The 18,880-nt window shown below is 37.5% G+C and overlaps 1 long non-coding RNA gene across 1 annotated transcript in view; it reads right to left on the bottom strand.

The window, feature by feature from the left end:
• Nucleotides 1–18,880, bottom strand: part of LOC145555291 (uncharacterized) — a 77,601-nt gene that overhangs the window by 43,211 nt on the left and 15,510 nt on the right. The gene's annotated exons all lie outside the window — the stretch shown is intronic.

Genomic DNA, 18,880 nt, shown 5'->3' on the forward strand with positions numbered 1-18,880 from the left:
TTTGCAATACAAAGTGCTTGGAGAAAACTCTGACTTTGCTAATTAATGACACACTGCAGAAATGTAATTTGTAAAAAGCTATTCTGTTAAATATATTATTCTTTACAACCTTTTATGAGATGCCCAATCTCTCCATCGTGGCAATCAGCAAAGTAGCTGTGTTTATATGAGAAAATACCCTAAAACAAGAACAATAAAAAAACAACAAAATGTGTCCAATCTGTAAAAATTACACCCAAACAGAATTCACTCTTAGCCTCAGGAGACTCATTTACCAGGAAATCCTATTCCAAATGCATATCATAATTTTGTTAAACCAAAAATTATTTTGCTGTCATGCACCAAAACAGTATAATAAGATGAAAACAAGCATGGCTGTGGCTGCGCATATCCAAATGGGCTTTATTTGTAACGCCTCAGACAAAGTGAGCCTCTAAGCGAGTATGTCCTGTTTGCACTGCAGCTGAGAGCAGAATAAATAATTTCTCCCTAGCAGGAGTTTACAGCGTCTTGTGATGATTATTGGAGCCAGAGGAGTAAACGAGGCCCATGAAAGTTTACCATGCCCCAGATAGCTCAGGTAGCCTGTCACGGCAATCTAAATATGGCCGCGGAGGAAAAAGTCGGTGCAAGGGAACTGTTTTTGTCCAGAGGATAAACAGTGGTGCACAGGAGGTTGATTTAAGGGGGAGTGATGGTGGGTGGCTGCATGTGGATACAGCAGCAATTCATCCCCTGAAGTATTGGGTGGAATTAGACTCTCAAAGTCGGAGTGAGCCAATTATTCCACTGTTAAATGCGAATTACTCTTGTTTAAGGAGTCACTTAGGTGATGTAAGTTTCAAATTTTATGTCCAATCTAATTATAACCCCCAATCTTAGGTTGTTAACAGGTATAAAACACTAGTTTCCATCCCAATCTGAAAGCTTTTCCCTTTCTAAAGGACAGCTTATTTTGAATTTATGAATATAGCTACCCCATGCGTTCCTCCTTTCCATTTATGTTCACGGTTCACTTATAGTGCAACACATTAAGGTGGAAAGGCCATCCAAGCCCAGCGAAAAGACAAACGTAGTCATAACACAACCTCGACAAACGTCAAAGACATTGACATAAGTCAATGACGTGTCATTTTTTTCCCAGTAAAACATAAAGGTCTCGTGGTGTCCAACTGCACACCCACTCAATATTATTGACCTCGTCTGTCCCTGATGGCTTTCTAAATGTGGGACGAGGCTTTTCATTTATTCTCAGACGCCTCTGAGAGTCCTTGAACTACTTGTCCCTGTCATCGGCAGTTTCAGGTGAGACTGCTGACCTTCTGAAGCAACTTGAGTGAAGTACTCCGCACATGCAGATTGCCTCAGTGGGTCTTCTTGTCCCAGCTGTTCTTGCAAGGACACTAATATAGGATTTCTGATCAGGAAGGGTAAAAAGACATTAGCTTTATTAGAACCTGGAAAACAATGGAAAATAAAAGTCTTCCATTCTGTTGTACATCCAAGCTTATCCTGTTTGAATATTTATAGAGATGAGAGAAAAGTTATTCAAATTAAATGCCAAACTCATGTTTTTATATGACCAAAATACTGCTGAAATGTTTGTTTGACATCTACACCTTGCTTTGTTTTGTTTTTTTAAGGTTCTTTTTTACAGGAAGATTTGGGTAGCATAAGGTTACCAAACATGTTTCCAATGCCTTGATTTACCCAAACGTGTCATTAATGTCAATAAACCCATTCAAATATGTTTTAATAATAATAATAAAAACAGGACTTAGCTAAGGAAACTACTTTTATGTGTCTGAAAACATTTTGCTGCCTAAATTGTGCAGATTTTAATATACAAATCAAACTTGTCTTTAATGCGTACACTAAACCACATTCATTTATTACCTACGTTAAACAAATTGTCAATTTACATAAACCTACTAAAACATAGATTTCCTAATGCCTGACTGTTTACCACCTATAAAACCTAACCAAACATTCTTACCATAAGTTCTAAGCAATTTTTTGATTTGTAAACTTATCAAATGGTTATTTTTAAATGTCTAAATCTAAATAGCAATATTTCTAATGCCTAAAGTAAATATGCGTTTTAATTAATATTTTAAATATCTAGACTTTTGTATAAACTTAACCAGGACTTATTATCAATACTTAGCAAAATAAGATGTGAATATATAAAACTTAACTAATTCTGTAATCCCTAAACGTAACCAAAGAAGTCTGCAACAATGTAGGCTACCTTAGCAGGTTTTGATTGTGTGCACTAAAGTTTCTTTAATGCCTAAATGTAATCAAACAATAAGTCAAAGTAATTAGCAAATCTCTGCAGACATTGTTAAACTGTGATTAAGAACAAAATGGACTCAAAGGTTAAAATTGACCCACTCCTGTTGGACTCCATGTTGCCACGGAAAGTTCTGACAAACAACTCTGGAAGTATAATAAGTGAGGGTAAATTTATGTAAGCACAAATTGTTGTGTTACAGCTAGCCAAAACTTTCTAAAAAGCGAGCTGTTTTTAGAAGTTTTCCCACTAATGATGTTTCTTATTTTGGTTTGGATGGCTCTATTTTACTATCGAGAACCAAGTCAGAACCCCTTCAATTTAAACACCTCATCCAGTCAATGTTTTGGTGTTTTTGTGAAGAATTATGAGCATGGAGGCAATTGCACCCCACGAGCATTTATCCAGCATCTCTGCAAATAGATGCGTGTTGATAAACCATGTTAGTTTACCAACACGGTTTAAGACAACCAGCGGTGCTTGTTAACACTTTACAGGACTCTCCAAATGAGCTAATGATTCCTCCACACCAGCAGCTGGAAAACAGCCGTTACGTAACTTTCAGGGCGAGGTTTGTTAACGCCATCAAGAGCAGTTGAAATACGATCGCATCAACAGAGTTGGAGATGGCGTTTTACGGATTCAGTGGAAAATAATCAGCCGTGAGCACAGCTGGAAGCAGCATGTTGACCTACATAATATCTGCGACAGGTGATTTCATAACAATCTGCAGGAACAAAAGAGTCAGCTTGTTATTCTGACTGCAACTGAACATTTGATTCTCACTGAAATGCTGTGCTTTTGCTTTTTTGTTTTTTTAAATGGGAGAGTTTAAATCATGGCTCTTTACAATGTTTTGACTGATTGTTGTTCCCAGAGATGCTGCCTTTAGTTCCTGATGAAATGGGATGCTTATGTTCGGTCTAGGACCTAACTAGTGGTTAGGTGCAAGCTTTTCAGGGTCAGGAACAGGTCTTTCCTTGGCAACACCTGTTGCTAAGTAAGCACTAGCAAAAGTAAAGCGGTGATTTAGTGGAAAAGAACAATCCTGGGGGGTTTTCTGGAAAGAGCTGATTAGGTTTAACCACAAAGATTATAACTGCTTCTAAAGTAAACTTAACCCACAGCAGCACAACAGGATTTAAGACCAAAATGACTCATGAACACCTTGTGATTATCTTATCACTTAACAGTCCAAATATTCAAATCTGGTGGTTTTCTTTGACACAAGGATTTCTGATTTCTAATAGTCATAATTTAAGACTGAAACGTTCACTCCTGCCAGTATTCAATGTCCAATTTCCTAGATTAAAACCAGAATCAAAGACTGTAACCATGTACAAACTAAGCCGTGCTTAATCTTTGTTGAAACATAAAGTCAGATATTTTATATCTTTTTATACCACTTAGAGACAAACTGTTTCAAGCACACAACCTCTTTAGCGAAAATTGAAGTGATGCCAGTATACTGCAGCAGTGAATAACACCCACATGCTGTATTCCTGTTGCTCTTTTCCTATGAATATTTAAACAAGCATTGCTGATCCTGAAGTGGCACCCTTTACATTTCATCGAAGTCAGTTGGTCACGCTGAAGGTTTCATCGTTGGCGAGCTGCCATAGCGATGAACTCCATGTCTCGTCTCTTGGCGAGCTGATTGTCTTTGACTGGAGACCGCGGGGGCTGATGGGAGCGCATATTCAAGGATGACCACAGGGACACGGCCCAGGTGTCTCATTGCTGAAACGGGAGAGTGAGGCTGTCAAGGTGTGACATATGAGCTAATGACCTTTGGCCTTGGCAGTTCAATGGAATGGGGGGTGTGGAAAGGTAAAGTGCCTCACCAACAGCTTTGAATGCTGTTCAAAAAAGAAGGAAGGGGATGGTGTGTCACTAAGCATTTAACTAAACACAGAGTTTGGAGCTGGGTGTCCTTTAAAAGTGTCACCGACTCAACCGCTTGGCTCTACTCCCCTTCACTTTCCACACTGACTTCGAACGCGCCTGTAAAATGTGCCTCCTTTCAATATGAAATCCTGCAAGGCAGTCAAGATTGGAGGCATTAAGAAGACAATTGTTTGTCAAATTCTGTGCTATAATCCTATGACCCACTTTTAGCCTGTTCACAAAAACCCTCCTTGAATTCCTTTGGATGGTTTTTATCACTGTCCGCTTTGAAGAATAAATTTCCATCATTCACTGTAAATGCAGACCATTTTTCTTTTTCTTTTTTTTTTCTCCATGAGATTCCAATACAGCCAACTTTGCATAAAGATGACTCGCCTGGTGGGTGAGCGAAGCAAAATTCAGGCTTAGCCCTGTTCCGGTTAACAAATTTGAATGCTGATGGAGTTTGGATGCCAAGAAACTGGTTGGTGCAGTTAGATTTTAATGCCTCAGTAGTTTTAATAAATAATGAAGCGCTGACATGGTATGCGTTTTACAAGATGTTCGTCAGTTCACTACATCGCTATGCTTTGTACTAATGAACGCAAAACCTGCAACACGACATTTTGAAAGCGATATTTGCTCAAATTATCGGTTCAATTTCTCTAAATGGAGCCTGAGAAAAGGCATAATAATTTTATCAAGAAATCATCTAATTAAGGGAAAATGGCTATTTAAATAATGAATTAAATTGATGAATTTTAAAAGAAAATAGGCAACGGTAAATCAAATTGCTTGATGTGATGATGGAAATGATAAACCAAGGAATTTTTATACAGTGGAGTTTGACTACTCACAGCTACACAGGTGAGGAAAACCTGAAAACCCGATTGACAACTGTGTGAGGAAAACATTCATTAATGGACAAAACATGTCAATAACAAAATCACAAAACATCACAGACTTAAGAACAAAAATAAATAAATATAACAAATAGTGAGAGTAGGCTAACAGACCCCAACAAGCAACACATTTTTGCTGCAATCTAATCTTATGAAATTCACCAAAAGATTGCAAGTTAGAGCTGTTGCACTCAGTAAAGAAAATAGTATGGAACGCCATCCTGCCAAATTTATTCCAAAAGTACATTGACAAGTTATCTAGCAGCTCATGAAAGACCATAGAACATAAAAGTGTCACAAGATTTACTAAAGGTCAGTGTCCATGATGCAACAATAACAAAGTGACGGGGAAAAAAAAAAAACTTGACAAAAATATCTTGGGTCATGTTGATGGATAGTTGTTCACATTAACCTAATCAAAACCATGGTTTTAGGCAGACCAGAGTTTAATTACATATTCACACCTTTCCAAACAAAGTGGACTTTCTGAGCAAATTAACTAGAGTTCTATTAAACAGGCTGGTGTGAATGCACACCGGTGATTTTTTAGCGTACCAAAAATCACCGGACTTCCTGCACCGCTCAGTGGAAACAAGGCATTAGTGAATTGTGACAACTGTCCATTGGGGTAAAAACACAAAAACATGCCTTTACCATAAAAAATGTACAAAAACACTTCCAGTAACTGACCCATGCCTAAGATAGTCAAAAGCAGAGCAAAAGAAACTTTACTTTGTCTCAGTTTATTCTCTAGACTGTTTTACTTAGCTGGGAAATGAGGTCATTAAATGTGGCTGTGTGAGTTTACACTCAGCCAAATGGGTTTACTTTCCCCTCAAGAGCAGACAACTTAAAGTTTGAAGCTCCAGTAAATAACTTGAAGTTATGCAACAAATATGTGATTTAGACACAAATCAATAGAAGCATCTCGCATTCAAAACGTGTGGAATAGAAAGATAAGTACATTCATTACTGACAGTGATGCATTTAAACTTTACCTTATTGTTAATAAAAGCCTATTAATTGGTTTATTCAACACAAAAAGGGATATCCGACACAGAACTCACAACCTTCTTAAAAATACTATATGGTATATGCAATTAATAGTTGCTTAGGGCTCCATTTGAATTAATTACTGCATCAGTAGGGGTGTAGCTTTAAGGCAATCAGACTAAGGCTCTGCTGAAGTCTTAAAGTACCTTCATAAAGCTCGACAGCAAAGAAAAGCATAATCATCTTATTTAAAAATACAGCCACAATGGAAATATGTTTCAGTACTATATATCAGAGAGTGAAATCTCAAAAAATTGCTTTATCTTGAAAGACCGCTATTATTTTTTTTGTTTTGTTTTTTTGTGTTTTCCTACAGTTCTTCCTTCCACTCAACGTTTCGTTTAAATTCTGGTTTTAAGCACTTTCAACATTCAGGTAACTTATCTTCTTAGAAACTTTTTTTTGTGATTTTACTATATATTTATATATATAGATGAACTGAAAAAGGGGTTTTCATTAACTATAGGCAAAAAATAGTCAAATTAGCAAACAGCTTTTCAATAACATTCAAATTTATGATTTACTGTAATAATTATTATTTTTTTTTTTTTAAATAGCAGACATGCTTATGTAAAATTCTGTCTTCTTGGCTCATTGCCACAAAGATAATTATGGAAGAAATTATTGTTATAGAGGTATTTCAATCCACTTTAAACATCCTGTGATTGCTGCACACTGGTGGCCTTTCATGCAGCTATTTACTTCATGGTCACTTTTCCTTTGGCAGATCTAATATTCCTGTCGCCGCCTTCCAGTCTAGTGTAGGCTGACATGAATAAACATTAATAAACAGAGGGAAATGAGGTGATTATTCTGTGATCGTCTGGGTTGCTTTTCATTTCTGTGCATATCCAGCTCTGTGATGAAGAACCATATCAACACTCCAAATGAAGAAATACAAATTCATATTTTCACAGGATATGAATATTTTCTCATAGTACTCTTTAGTTTCTAGCTTTCTGATGCTTCATATAGAGGGAAATTAATGCATCAAGTATCTAATAATTGGAGGACTTGGCTGCAGCTAAGGAATATATGCTGACAGAGGTGACTAGATTTCTCATATTAACCCATTAAATGTGTAGATGCGCTATGTTGTGGTCTGTTGCATGAGCGACATTTTAACCATTGTTCATCTTGTTCAGTATCTCAGAAGTGACAAGAAGGACTTGGGTGATACAAAGCTAGAAAGTGTCCCTGTCCTTCCTCATCACTGCTTAAATGCTGCATAAAGTAAAACTAAATTAACAGCTAAAAGACACCCTGAGGCGGGGAGGGGCTGCCTCCTTTGGGAAGATGTGTTGGGTTAAGAATATTTGGGTTACCAGAGACAGTATAGAAACCAATATTGCTAATTATGTTTAGACATGGGATACGCTGATGTGTACAACAGGTTTCCTAACTCAAAGTCCCAGGTGTGTTTTAGATATTCCTACAAATGTTTTATACTCAAGTCATTTGTCTCAAAATTCCTCATCAGAGTGCCACAAAGACCAATATCCGTCCCACTGCTATTCAGATTGTAAAGACCTCAGACAGGTGTATGAGGATGTTAGAATTACAGTTTATGCAGATGACACACTGACATATGTAGATGGGATGTCAATCAAGTTGCAGATGTGCTACTATTAAAAACACATCAACTGGTATTTACAAGAAAATACAGTTGCATGATTTAACCAGATGTTTGTGTTGAAGAAATTAAGTAATTAGTTGTAAAATAAAGCATCTTTCAAACATATAGTGTACTTTTACACTATATGTAAGAGTACATATAGTGCAACATAGTGGTTGATTCTCAAGGCACAACTACTATGTTAGATCACATTATACTCAAGTCTTGATAGTATTTGATCAGAAGTTAAAACTTTCATTATAATATTTCTCTTAAATATAAAATTCTGAGTTAAAATGTCGACAGCGTAATTGTAAATTCATCTATCGTACATGTTTTCACTATGCAATATGGCCCCTCCAGCACCTCCAGCATTCGGCAAGCTGTGTGCAGAACAGATGAGATCCTTGAGTCCTTCAAGGAGAGGAACGTGCTTCTAAATAGTTAGAAAACTCTGAAAAGTTTTCTCCCTTGAAGCCAAATAAAATGATTTGGCTTCAAGGGAGAAATCACTCTGTTTCTTAATGTTTATTCATAGATGAATAAATAGATGAATAGATGAATTGTAAATTCATAGGTGAATTTACAATTCATCTATGAATTGTAAAGGAAGTTCATAGATTGAATTTACAATTACGCTGTAAACATTTTCTGATCAAATACTATCAAGACTTGAGTATAATGTGATCTAACATAGTAGTTGTGCCTTGAGAATCAACCACTATGTTACACTATATGTACTCTTACATATAGTGTAAAAGTACACTATATGTTTGAAAGATGCTTTATTTTACAACTAATTACTTAATTTCTTCAACCCAAACATCTGGTTAAATCATGCAACTGTATTTTCTTGTAAATACCTGTTGATGTGTTTTTAATAGTAGCACATCTGCAACTTGATTGACATCCCATCTATGTATGTCAGTGTGTCATCTGCATAAACTGTAATTCTAACATCCTCATACACCTGTCGGAGGTCTTTACAACCTGAATAGCAGTGGGACGAATATTGGTCTTTGTGGCACTCTGATGAGGAATTTTGAGACAAATGACTGAGTATAAAACACTGGCAAATACTAAATGAAAATAGATTACATTTCCTGTTATGCGTTTAGAAATGGATACGCAGTTACATGACAAATTGAATATTTATGAAGCCACATTAGTCTGACTAAATGTATACAATCTATTTTTCCAATTGTGATTGAAATAATGTGTGTGTATGTAAAAAAAATAAAGCCTCATTATCTTTATAATAGGATAAAAATTTGGAATATCATGAATGCAAGATATTCCTAATAAAAAAATGACTTGCTCTTTTTAGCAATAGAGGGAAAAAAGGGAAAATTAGACTGTCCATCAATCTCATTGGTATCACAGCTTGGAGTCATAATGCCTTAGTCACCATTCTCCACAATGTACAGTGTGTTATATAAAATGTCTGGGTATTGACTGACTTACTGTGACCCTTAGATCCAAAAATAAAGCTAAACCAAGCGTCTTGTCAATAGCTCGAGTTGAAATAGAGGTGTTCAAACTGTTAAAAAAATTACTCACAGGTAAGTGTAGACTGCCTTTGATCTGTCAGTTTGGATTTTCTTTCAACTATGTCATTTCAACTATGCAGCGATTATTTTGAGCAGTTCTTGTGGCGTTTTCCTCTCCAATCAATTTTTCAATAAAAGCTCAGCGTTTTTCTGAATAATGTCTGAAACGACCCATTGTACTCAGACCAACACAGCCAGTATTTGCTGCCTTTGCCCTTAAATGAGTGTCATACATTTGACACCTGATCTTTTAATTTTTTTTTCTTAACAGAATGAATAGTTAAACTCTGCAGTTATTTTAAAGACATCTGTATGTTTTAATAGAGAGAGGTTTAGTATAAGCTAAACATTCCTTTTGTGGCCTTATGGTGTATTTATACTAGATACATCTTTATCTTTAATCTGTGTTTAGGTCTGCTGATGGAAATAAGCCAGCGAAGTGCAAATCTCTTGATTAATGCTCCTGTATACAGTCCTGGATAAAGAGCCCATTTGTTTTGTAGATTATTACCCTTTCACCAGGCATTTCACCATTTTTGAAATTCATTTTTCTTAATCTACTAACAATCACTAATCGGAAATGTTCACATTTAAGTTGGGCTAAACAAAAACTTTGTTAAACAAGTTTACCCTGCCATATTTTTGCAGCACTTGAAATGCAAGTCAGTAACTGTTACACGCCTCCTACGCCACCTGAGTCTCATTCTCCATACAGCTGCAAAGTACTGCGAGTAAATGGACACCATGTGGGAGGTTGTTTAACTCTCTTCCCTCGTGATACCACTGAACTTCCTTGATCTCCAACCGCTGCCAAAGAAGAGATCATCCGTCACCTTCCAGGGGAAAAGTGAAAGCAGATACGACTTGAGAGAGTCTGACTGAAAGCAGACCCGAAAAACGTCCATATGGCCAAACAAAGAACACAACCCCACACTGTAAACATGTAAAGTTTTTCAGGGCTGCTTGAGGGGTCGACACTAAGCAGACGGGGGCTGGCGCATCGCAGAGCTGGACGACATAGAGATGCTAACAACACAGAATAGCCACAGCTGTGAATTTAAAGGTGGAGTCCAGCTTCTGTTCAGCTCTGCTTCTTTGGCTAGACTAATACAAATGACAGCAATTGAACCTAAATCCAATGTATCTTTTTGGAATTTTATAGTATAGGCCTCTGGTTCTTTAACAATGGTACAAGTAACACTGGTAAAGTATTCACAGGGTTAATTTGAATAACCTGTAATGTAACGGTTATATATGGCACTGTATTAGTGCCAAAATTGCGTCTTAATTTTTAGTCAACAAAAAACTTGACTAAAAACTAGCATGCCTAAGCTTGTTGCACAGTAGATTGCTCACTTCCTCTGCTGTACATTAGCACAGATATGTAAGCATTAGCCTTGGGAAGGCGTAAAGTCATACGAAGCTGAAGTTGGCTTCAGATTTCATTTGATTCCACCTAATTTTCTAGAATCACTGGCATCTTTAGATCAGTAGCTGGCTTTGGAATACCAAATAGTATCTGCATATGCAATAGTTTTGATGTTGGCACTAATACTGCTCCATATTAATAAGCTCCAATATCCAATAAGATAAATTGTTCAATCACATCCATCTTTGCTTCAGAAAACAGGAGCAATAAAAACAGGTTTAAGAACTAAAGCAAGATAAGCACACATGGTTAATCAATGTACTTGTAAGATGCAGGTTTTTGGTGGTCATATCAGTGTTAAAATAGTTCTATGTGCATGACTACTTCTTCAAGGCACTACATACTGTATGATGACAGCCCTTTAATTGGCTAGAAATAAAGATAAGGTGATGTCTGAGGAGATTAAAATTCAAGTTTTGCAAATTATTGTATTTTTTGTATTTTTTTAGAAGACGACCTCAAATTATAGAAAGATTTACAGTGCTTGATAAGTTGCAGTGACTAACCTGAAACTAATAATGGTCTCTTGTCTCCTCTCAGTCACTATTAATGACACAGTGCATTAGCTATGTATTTTGATGACTAATAGTCAAAAAGAGGACAGTGACATCATGGCATCACCAGATATTTTGTAAATCACTCAAAGACACAAAGCTTCCCCGGATTGGCATTTCCTGCGCACTGTGCCCCCTATTCATCTCCCAATCACTTTGATACCAGACGTCCTCTGTAGTCTCAATGACCTCACTTGAGAGTTCCCCCAAATCAGCCCAGATCAAAGAACTTCATGTTTGATCCTCTGATAATGATGGCAAACACCATCTCGCTCCCCCCTCAGCACCACAAGTTTTGAGATTGGCACATGACCCCCAGACTTTATCCGTCGGCTTTATTTTGGAACTCAGAGAGATGTCATCCTTGAAAAGAAAATAATAATAAAAAAAGCAATAATAAATAGTCGATCGGGACGGAAAAGAAGCGAAAAAGCGGGCGAGCACTTAGTGGAGTAATGACGGCGGTTAGCATTCGGAGCCTCCCGGTTTTTGTGACCTAGATAGAGAGTGACATGAGCAGGCTGTGGTGAATGGAATTGCTTCCCATTTGCTCTACACTGCAGCGCAGCTCATACATTTCTGCCGAGAGATGGGACCACTCTGTCAAACACGATATGCAAATTTCTGTATTTTTTATTAGGAAGAACATCTGACATTTTGCATCAGATTTAAAGGATGCACTTCAGCAGGGAGGAAAAGTTTAGGAAGTAGAGGGGAGATGCAGCTAGATATTTTTGCAGGACAGCTTCGCAAGTGTGTGTGTGCGTGTGTGGGGGAGCGTGTATCGTCAGATGGGGAGCACTTTATGATTGCAGTGCAAAGATATTCCCACAAGGGCACTTTCTTCAAACTTTTTAAGCGGTACTCCTCATCTCGCTGTTTACATATTCATGAAGAGCTACTGATATTTTGATCTAAAGGACCTCCATCAGCATAAAGGCATATTGAGATGATGACAAATTGGTAGAGGTGCCTGAATGTAGCGATTCACTACTTTGTCACTATTCAGAGTATTAAAAAATAAATAAATAAATAAAAAATTCAAGGTCATATTCTGGTCCCTAGTCTGAAAAATCTGCCTCATTCCAAACTTTCTGCATAATTCCCCTCAACTATGGACCCAAATGACCCACGAGATTGCCATGAATATCAATGTCAAGCGTGTCTGTCCGCGTCACTCCGTCTGCAGACTGATGCATCTCTCGGGCGTCTCCGTTAAGAGCACTCTGCCCAAGGAGAAGGATGCCAGAGCAGGAAATCGCTGGCTGAGGCATTTATGTCACCTTAAAATGTAATGTATATGTGTAGTTTGGGGGAGGAAAAAAAAATAAAAAACTGAAATCCAAGCCCGTTTGGACAGCTTTACAGTCTAAGGCAACTTTGACTACGAGCGCTTCCTGGGAAGAAACATGACTTTGGCCTCCCGTGCACTTGTAAGAGAAATTATGTTTGAGGCTGAGACACTTCTGCCTTAGTCAAACAAGCCAGGGAGGAAGATTTACAGCTAAGTTATGATCAAGAGTGTCTCCAGAGTGCTTTCCATTTACTTGTGTTAAATGTGGTTTGACTCATAACAGCTTTGGGCTAATTAATAAATAAATCAAAGTAGAACAATTAAATGGATGAGGTCTCTAAATCTACATTCTTTGTTGAAATATCAAATATTAGGTGAAGTCTCTTGACAGCAGAGAATTTTAAAACCGCAGAGAATTTTAAAACGGACAGCTGTGGATCAGTGGAAGAGTTGTCAGCCAATCAGAAAGCTGTGTGCTTGATTCAAGAATCAAATACATCAAAATCCTAAATTTCCCATACGTCTATGTTATTAAGAGTGTATTTGTATAAATAATCAAATGTAATTCTTAATTGATTTCCAAAAAGAGCTGTTTTTTCCTCCAAACTAGCCGTTAGTAAAATCTAGATCAAAGCTTATTCTTAATACGCCGTCTTGACTACATTCGTTTTTTCACATTTTGTCAAATTACAGCAAGAAAATCTAATGCAATTTAGCCGAGTTTTGTCAAACTGGTCAACAAAGGGCAAAACTGATTTTTGTTGTGCGAAAAAAATTAAAACAGAAATCAGATTGAATATTGAACTTCTATAAATATCAGACTGAGTCTTCTTCTAATGTGTTTTTCAGCCTCTGACCATCAACTCGGTCCCTGCTGAAGAAAGGCATTCCCAATGAGGATGATATAGTCAGATTAATCCAAAAAGCTCAATTATGCCTTCATTTTCCATCCACTCCAGTTTTGTCCCATTTGTCATATAAAATAAATAAATAAATAAATACATTGAGGTTTGTAGTTGCAACATGAAAATGTACAAAAAGCTCCTGGAAAGCAGATCCTTCTGAAAATATGTACATCTTTGAGGCCAAGCTCTAAGTAGTCATTGTGGATAGCTTCATTTATACATAAATCACATTATAAAGCAAAACATTTTCATTTCAATGCGGCAAATTAAATAAATGTTTCCCATAATATTCGTGATAATCTGCAATTACAGCTCGACTGAATCTCGCACACAAACACTCAGGGTTAGATAATAAATCACAAACATCTGCTGCGTCTCTGCGATAATGAAATTATTAAACTAACCGGAGCTGAATTGAACAGATGTAAAAGCTAAATTAGTGTTTCACCAACAAATTGAGAGAAAGTTGCGGAGTGGGACGATTTCACTTGGGAGGGGGAGCCCTTCTTGTGTCAACCTGTATTACTTTCTCTAATATGACACAGTCAACCGCTGGTGCTCAGTCAGGACAAGTGCCCTTCAAATAACATATTCCTCTGCCTGATTTCAACATGCAGAGCCATCAGGCTCAGCTGCCTCGGCGCCTGACCTCTCCAAGCGACTGCTCTCCACCACACATTACAGTTGTATAATGAGGCCTAAAAAAAAAAAAAAAAAAAAAAAAAAAAGAGCGTTGGCTACAGTTTTAAAGGTTAGATGTGCAGTCAATCGGTGGGAGCTTCAAGCATATGCATGACAGAGCGTCTGAATGTTTCTCGATCCCAGACGAAAGCGGTTTGAGAAATGCGTCAAGAGCGCCTCGCGTATCGATCGCCTCGCGTCCGGTGTCTGCGTGGGAAGAGGACAGTAATCAATGGAACCACCTGCAAACCGTCCCCACCTGACATTTCAGTCAGACCCAAGCAAACACCCAATTATTTGACGCAGGCAAGAAAAAAAAAAAGAAAAAAGAAGAAGCGATTATGAAAAATACAGAAATAACCACAGCCAGAGGAAAGTGTTTTATGATTTCCTGATGAGCTCAATGCAAGACGAAAATGGTCCTTTAGCAGTTTTAGTCCGCTTCTTTCTTTTTTTTCCTTTAACTTTTTAACGTGTGATCCGGATCAGCGTGGGCAGACGGAGGGCTGTGAAAAACTATTTGCACCTTTAGAGATTTCTTCCTTCTTGTGTTTGTCGCACTTGCAAGCTTCGGAAGGCGCATATGTTAATACTGAGCAGAGATAATCTTGGCGGATAAAAATATAAAAAAATGCATTCTCATGATTTCATTTTTATTTAATTTTTTACTTTTATGATTTCATTTTGTAAGGTTAAAGGTTCATGTAGTGTAAGGTAATGTTATCCCTCCTCCTTAAAAAAATAAAAATCATGAACAAAAGCCATAACCCACACATGATTATTGCCTGAGCTTTAAACTGTTTTGCATGAGGCCAAATTGGTTTATATAGATTTTTTCCCCCTTTTTTTGTTCCTTTTACTTTGATGATCTAAAGCACACGAGAGTGATTAGCAGCAAAAACAGAATAAATATATTAGAGGAAACGCACCGTCTCAAAGGAATGTAATGTGTGGACTGTTGCTGCATGATTAAAACAACTGCCACAAGTGTAAACTCTGGATTTTTAACTTTTGGTCGCTTTTCTTATCAAATCCCACTCCTGTGTCGCCATTCAGGACTTCAGAGCTTGTGAGTGGCCTTTATTTTTACAGATAAGCCCCATTGTACGGCAGAAAATGACCCTTTTGTGCAAATAACCGAGCAGTCAGCCAGATGCAGCCGATGCTTTCTGATGCACAGCTCAGAGCGGGGTTATTATTTAATGCGTCTGCTTTTGAGATACACTGCGACATCTTTGGAAGTCGGAAGCACAAAGGAGTTGGGGAGGGTGGGAGGAAAAAGGAAGGGGGAAAAAAAAAAAAGGGGGCCTTGCTGTACGCTGCAAGTTTTCAAACTTAAGTTTTTCTGGCACTCCTTGATCACACAATTCTCCAGCACCAGTGAGAAGGAGCTTTCAATAATTCATTCATAAGCACAAATGTGTTGGTGCTTTTCAAGAGGTGGCTGGCGTCTGCAGTCGCTGTTTTATTAGGCGCCCAAAGAAGGAAAGGGGAGAAAAGAAAAAAAACAAACAAAAAAAAAACAAAACAACATCACAGTTCCAAATGCCAACGCTTCCTGACACTTTCTCTTGCTTTGAAGTAGAAAAAAATATATACATAATCAGAATGGAATTGCAAGCCCAGCTCAGCTCAGCAGTCTATCTGCTGAACATATCACTTCTGTGGAATACGCTGCATATAATTTAGAATGAGTCTCCGTATCGGTTCCTACTGCAGAGCATGATATAGTTATAATCAGATGTTACCATTTGCATAATATTCTTTGGGCTATTAATTATTATTAGACCCATGTTTTCTTTTCCCAGAGTGAAATAATGACAAATGCAATGTTATGTAACATTGTTATCTACATACAGGCTGGTTTATCACCTCGTGGTTTTATCCCGTTGAAACACCTAATTCACCATGTAGCTGCTGATTTAATGGCAAGTGAAGGATTTTGGAGATAATCCAGGTTTTTCATTATTCTATCCTCTATGTTCAACGTTCCCGAACCTCTTTTATCCCCTTTCATCTGAGGGGGGACAGTTTAAATCTTCAAGACCTTGGCTTGCATCCTTATAGATTTCTTCTGTCCGTTTTCTTTTTTGGTCAAACTGAAGTGTATTAAATCAGGATTCCCAGGTTCGGTCCTCGAGAGCTACCATCCGTCAACTTTTAGATGCAGTCCTTCTCCAACACGCCTCAATAAAATGAATAATTTGTTGCCAGACCTTTGTGGAGCTGATGAGGGAATTCGACCATTTGATTCATGTGGGATGCAGCAGGGGTGCACCCGGAATTTGCAGGGTAGTAGCTCTCGAGAGTTACCGCTGGAGTTTTACTTCATATAAATTCTAAGAGGAAAGTAGCCTCAGACCGTTGCACTCCCACTACCACATTTGAATTTAAATACAGCATCCTTTTCCTAATATTCTTGGTTTTTGGTCCAAACGGAAAACTTTTCAAGGGGTTTGTCGGAATACGGTCAAAAAAAATTTTGATCTATAACAAAAAGATGATAGCTTTGCATTCAGTTTGATCATCTGTTAGGGCTGTAGAAATTTATGGATATAACTTTTGCATACTCTTTTTTTTCCCCTTTAATTATCTATGTGACAAACCTTAACTGATGCAAATGAGACTGCAGTTTCGGATTTCCTGAATGAGTCTCGGTTGTTAGACAGTGGTTCTCACTGGGGTTCACTGGAGCCCCGAAGTCTGAGAATTGTGTTTTATCACAATTTTCAAACTGACATGTCAATGACTTCAATTTTTGTGTGTTTTTCTTAATTTTGGATTGGGAGATAGTGCTTTTAAAAACATCTTGCCAAACACATTCTATTTGAGTAATTTCTTGATTGTAGAAGTCTGGCAGTAATCAGGCATTGGTTTTACTAAAGAAACTGAAGTAAAAATCATGACCAATTCATGATTTTATATGGCCGTGATTATAGTTACACATTGGGGCAAATTGGGTTGAATATAGATTTTTCCTTATTTAAGGAAATCAATTAGAAGCACCAAAATACATCAAAGATCTGTTGTCATGCCAACCTTCCAGACCAGTTCTAGTCTACTGCATCCCCAGATCCAAACATGGAGAACTTGAACATCTTTGTCGGGTGTATGTAAACTTCTGACCAGAACTATAGCACATACAGACATGAGTTCATTCAACAAAATACAATGTTACAACACTGAATGGGGACTCAGTTCTATGACAAGTCCTATAATTGTTGGGAATCCAGATTTGTGCAAGTCAAGAGGATTCTATGAAAAGCAACAACCTCACTGCACAATGAAAGAGAAATGCATATGCCCATATGGCCTAATAAAGCATACAGACTTTCAGTGAACAACATGGAAACAGATGACTGTAGGAAGTGACAGATGCATAAACAGAGAGGAGCTTAAAAAAATAAGAAGTGGGGGGAATCTGGAAATGTCTTTATAAGAAACCCAATAAAAAGACAAAAGAGCACAACAGCATCCACAAAATTCAGTTTGTATGTAGATGGGTTGTTACGCTATGCATAAAATGAATCTTACTCGAACGGATCTGAGATTGCTTAGATATGCCACAAACAAGTCCGTGTCAGGAAGTTCACTTTTTTACCACACTAAAAACGAGAGAAATCGAGTTGTTTTTGTGCAACTAATGGATTTTAAACATTAAACCGTTTTGATCATAACTACAAAATGATCAGTTCTCTTTAAGGGATGAATTGTCTGTTTTAAATTGACATGTTGGACTGAAAACCGAGTGGCTAGGGTAATTAACGCAGACTTTGGGGGTAGAAATAATAAGATGGGATTAGATGGAACTCATTGCCCTCTGAGAGCTTTCCCCATTGTTCAATTAACTTTGCAAATAACCTGGATAGATTAAAAGAACGCAGCAAAATTCATTTTCCACACACGGAGGAATACTTTATGAATTATGCAACAATGACAACAACAAAAAAAGTGTATATGCAAGCACATTGGATGCTTATTGTGTAAGAAGCATGATCTACACAGGAGCTCAAAACAAAAGAAAAAGACGCATTTTTCTCGGCTGAAGCCACATATTGCTTTCTCCTCCGTTTCTATCCATCTTTGGCACACCCCGGCTCCTTTAACCTTCTACGTCTGGAACTCAAATGAGAAATTTAGTCGCTCACCCTGGGAACCAGGCTCATTAAAACATATTGGGCTTCCACTCATACTTTTTTGTATCCAGGCCATGAATATGCATTATTCATGGTTAGGACATCATCGCTCTCATTGTGCTACCGCCGAACGCCGCGTTTCGACCCAGGGCCACAAAATCTAACTATGTAAAGTGCACTTTCAGAGCCTAAGATGGAGATTATCTTTTTAGCCACAGAAACATTTGGAAACTTGCATATTTTCTAGATTTAAGCAGCCGGTCAAAGTGAGCAAAGTTTCTATCAAAATATCCACCAACACAAAGCAAAATTGTGAATTTTTGAAGCACTTTAATGTGCTAGCACTTCATTTTATCCACATTTTGTGTGACAGCCTTATTCCAAAATTGTATTAAATCAACATCTTTCCACAAAATTTGGCACACAAATAACCCATTATGACATGGAAATAAGTTTTTTTCTGAAAATTGATCAAAAATAGAGAAAACAAGAAAATACATTTTAAATAAGTGTTCACAGCATTTACAATGAAGCTCAAAACTGAGCTGCTTCTACATCTTAAATGAAATTTGCTTGTG

This window comes from Poecilia reticulata, chromosome 2 (assembly GCF_904066995.2).
Source record: "Poecilia reticulata chromosome 2, P_reticulata-male-v2, whole genome shotgun sequence".
Taxonomy (NCBI): Eukaryota; Metazoa; Chordata; class Actinopteri; order Cyprinodontiformes; family Poeciliidae; genus Poecilia; species Poecilia reticulata.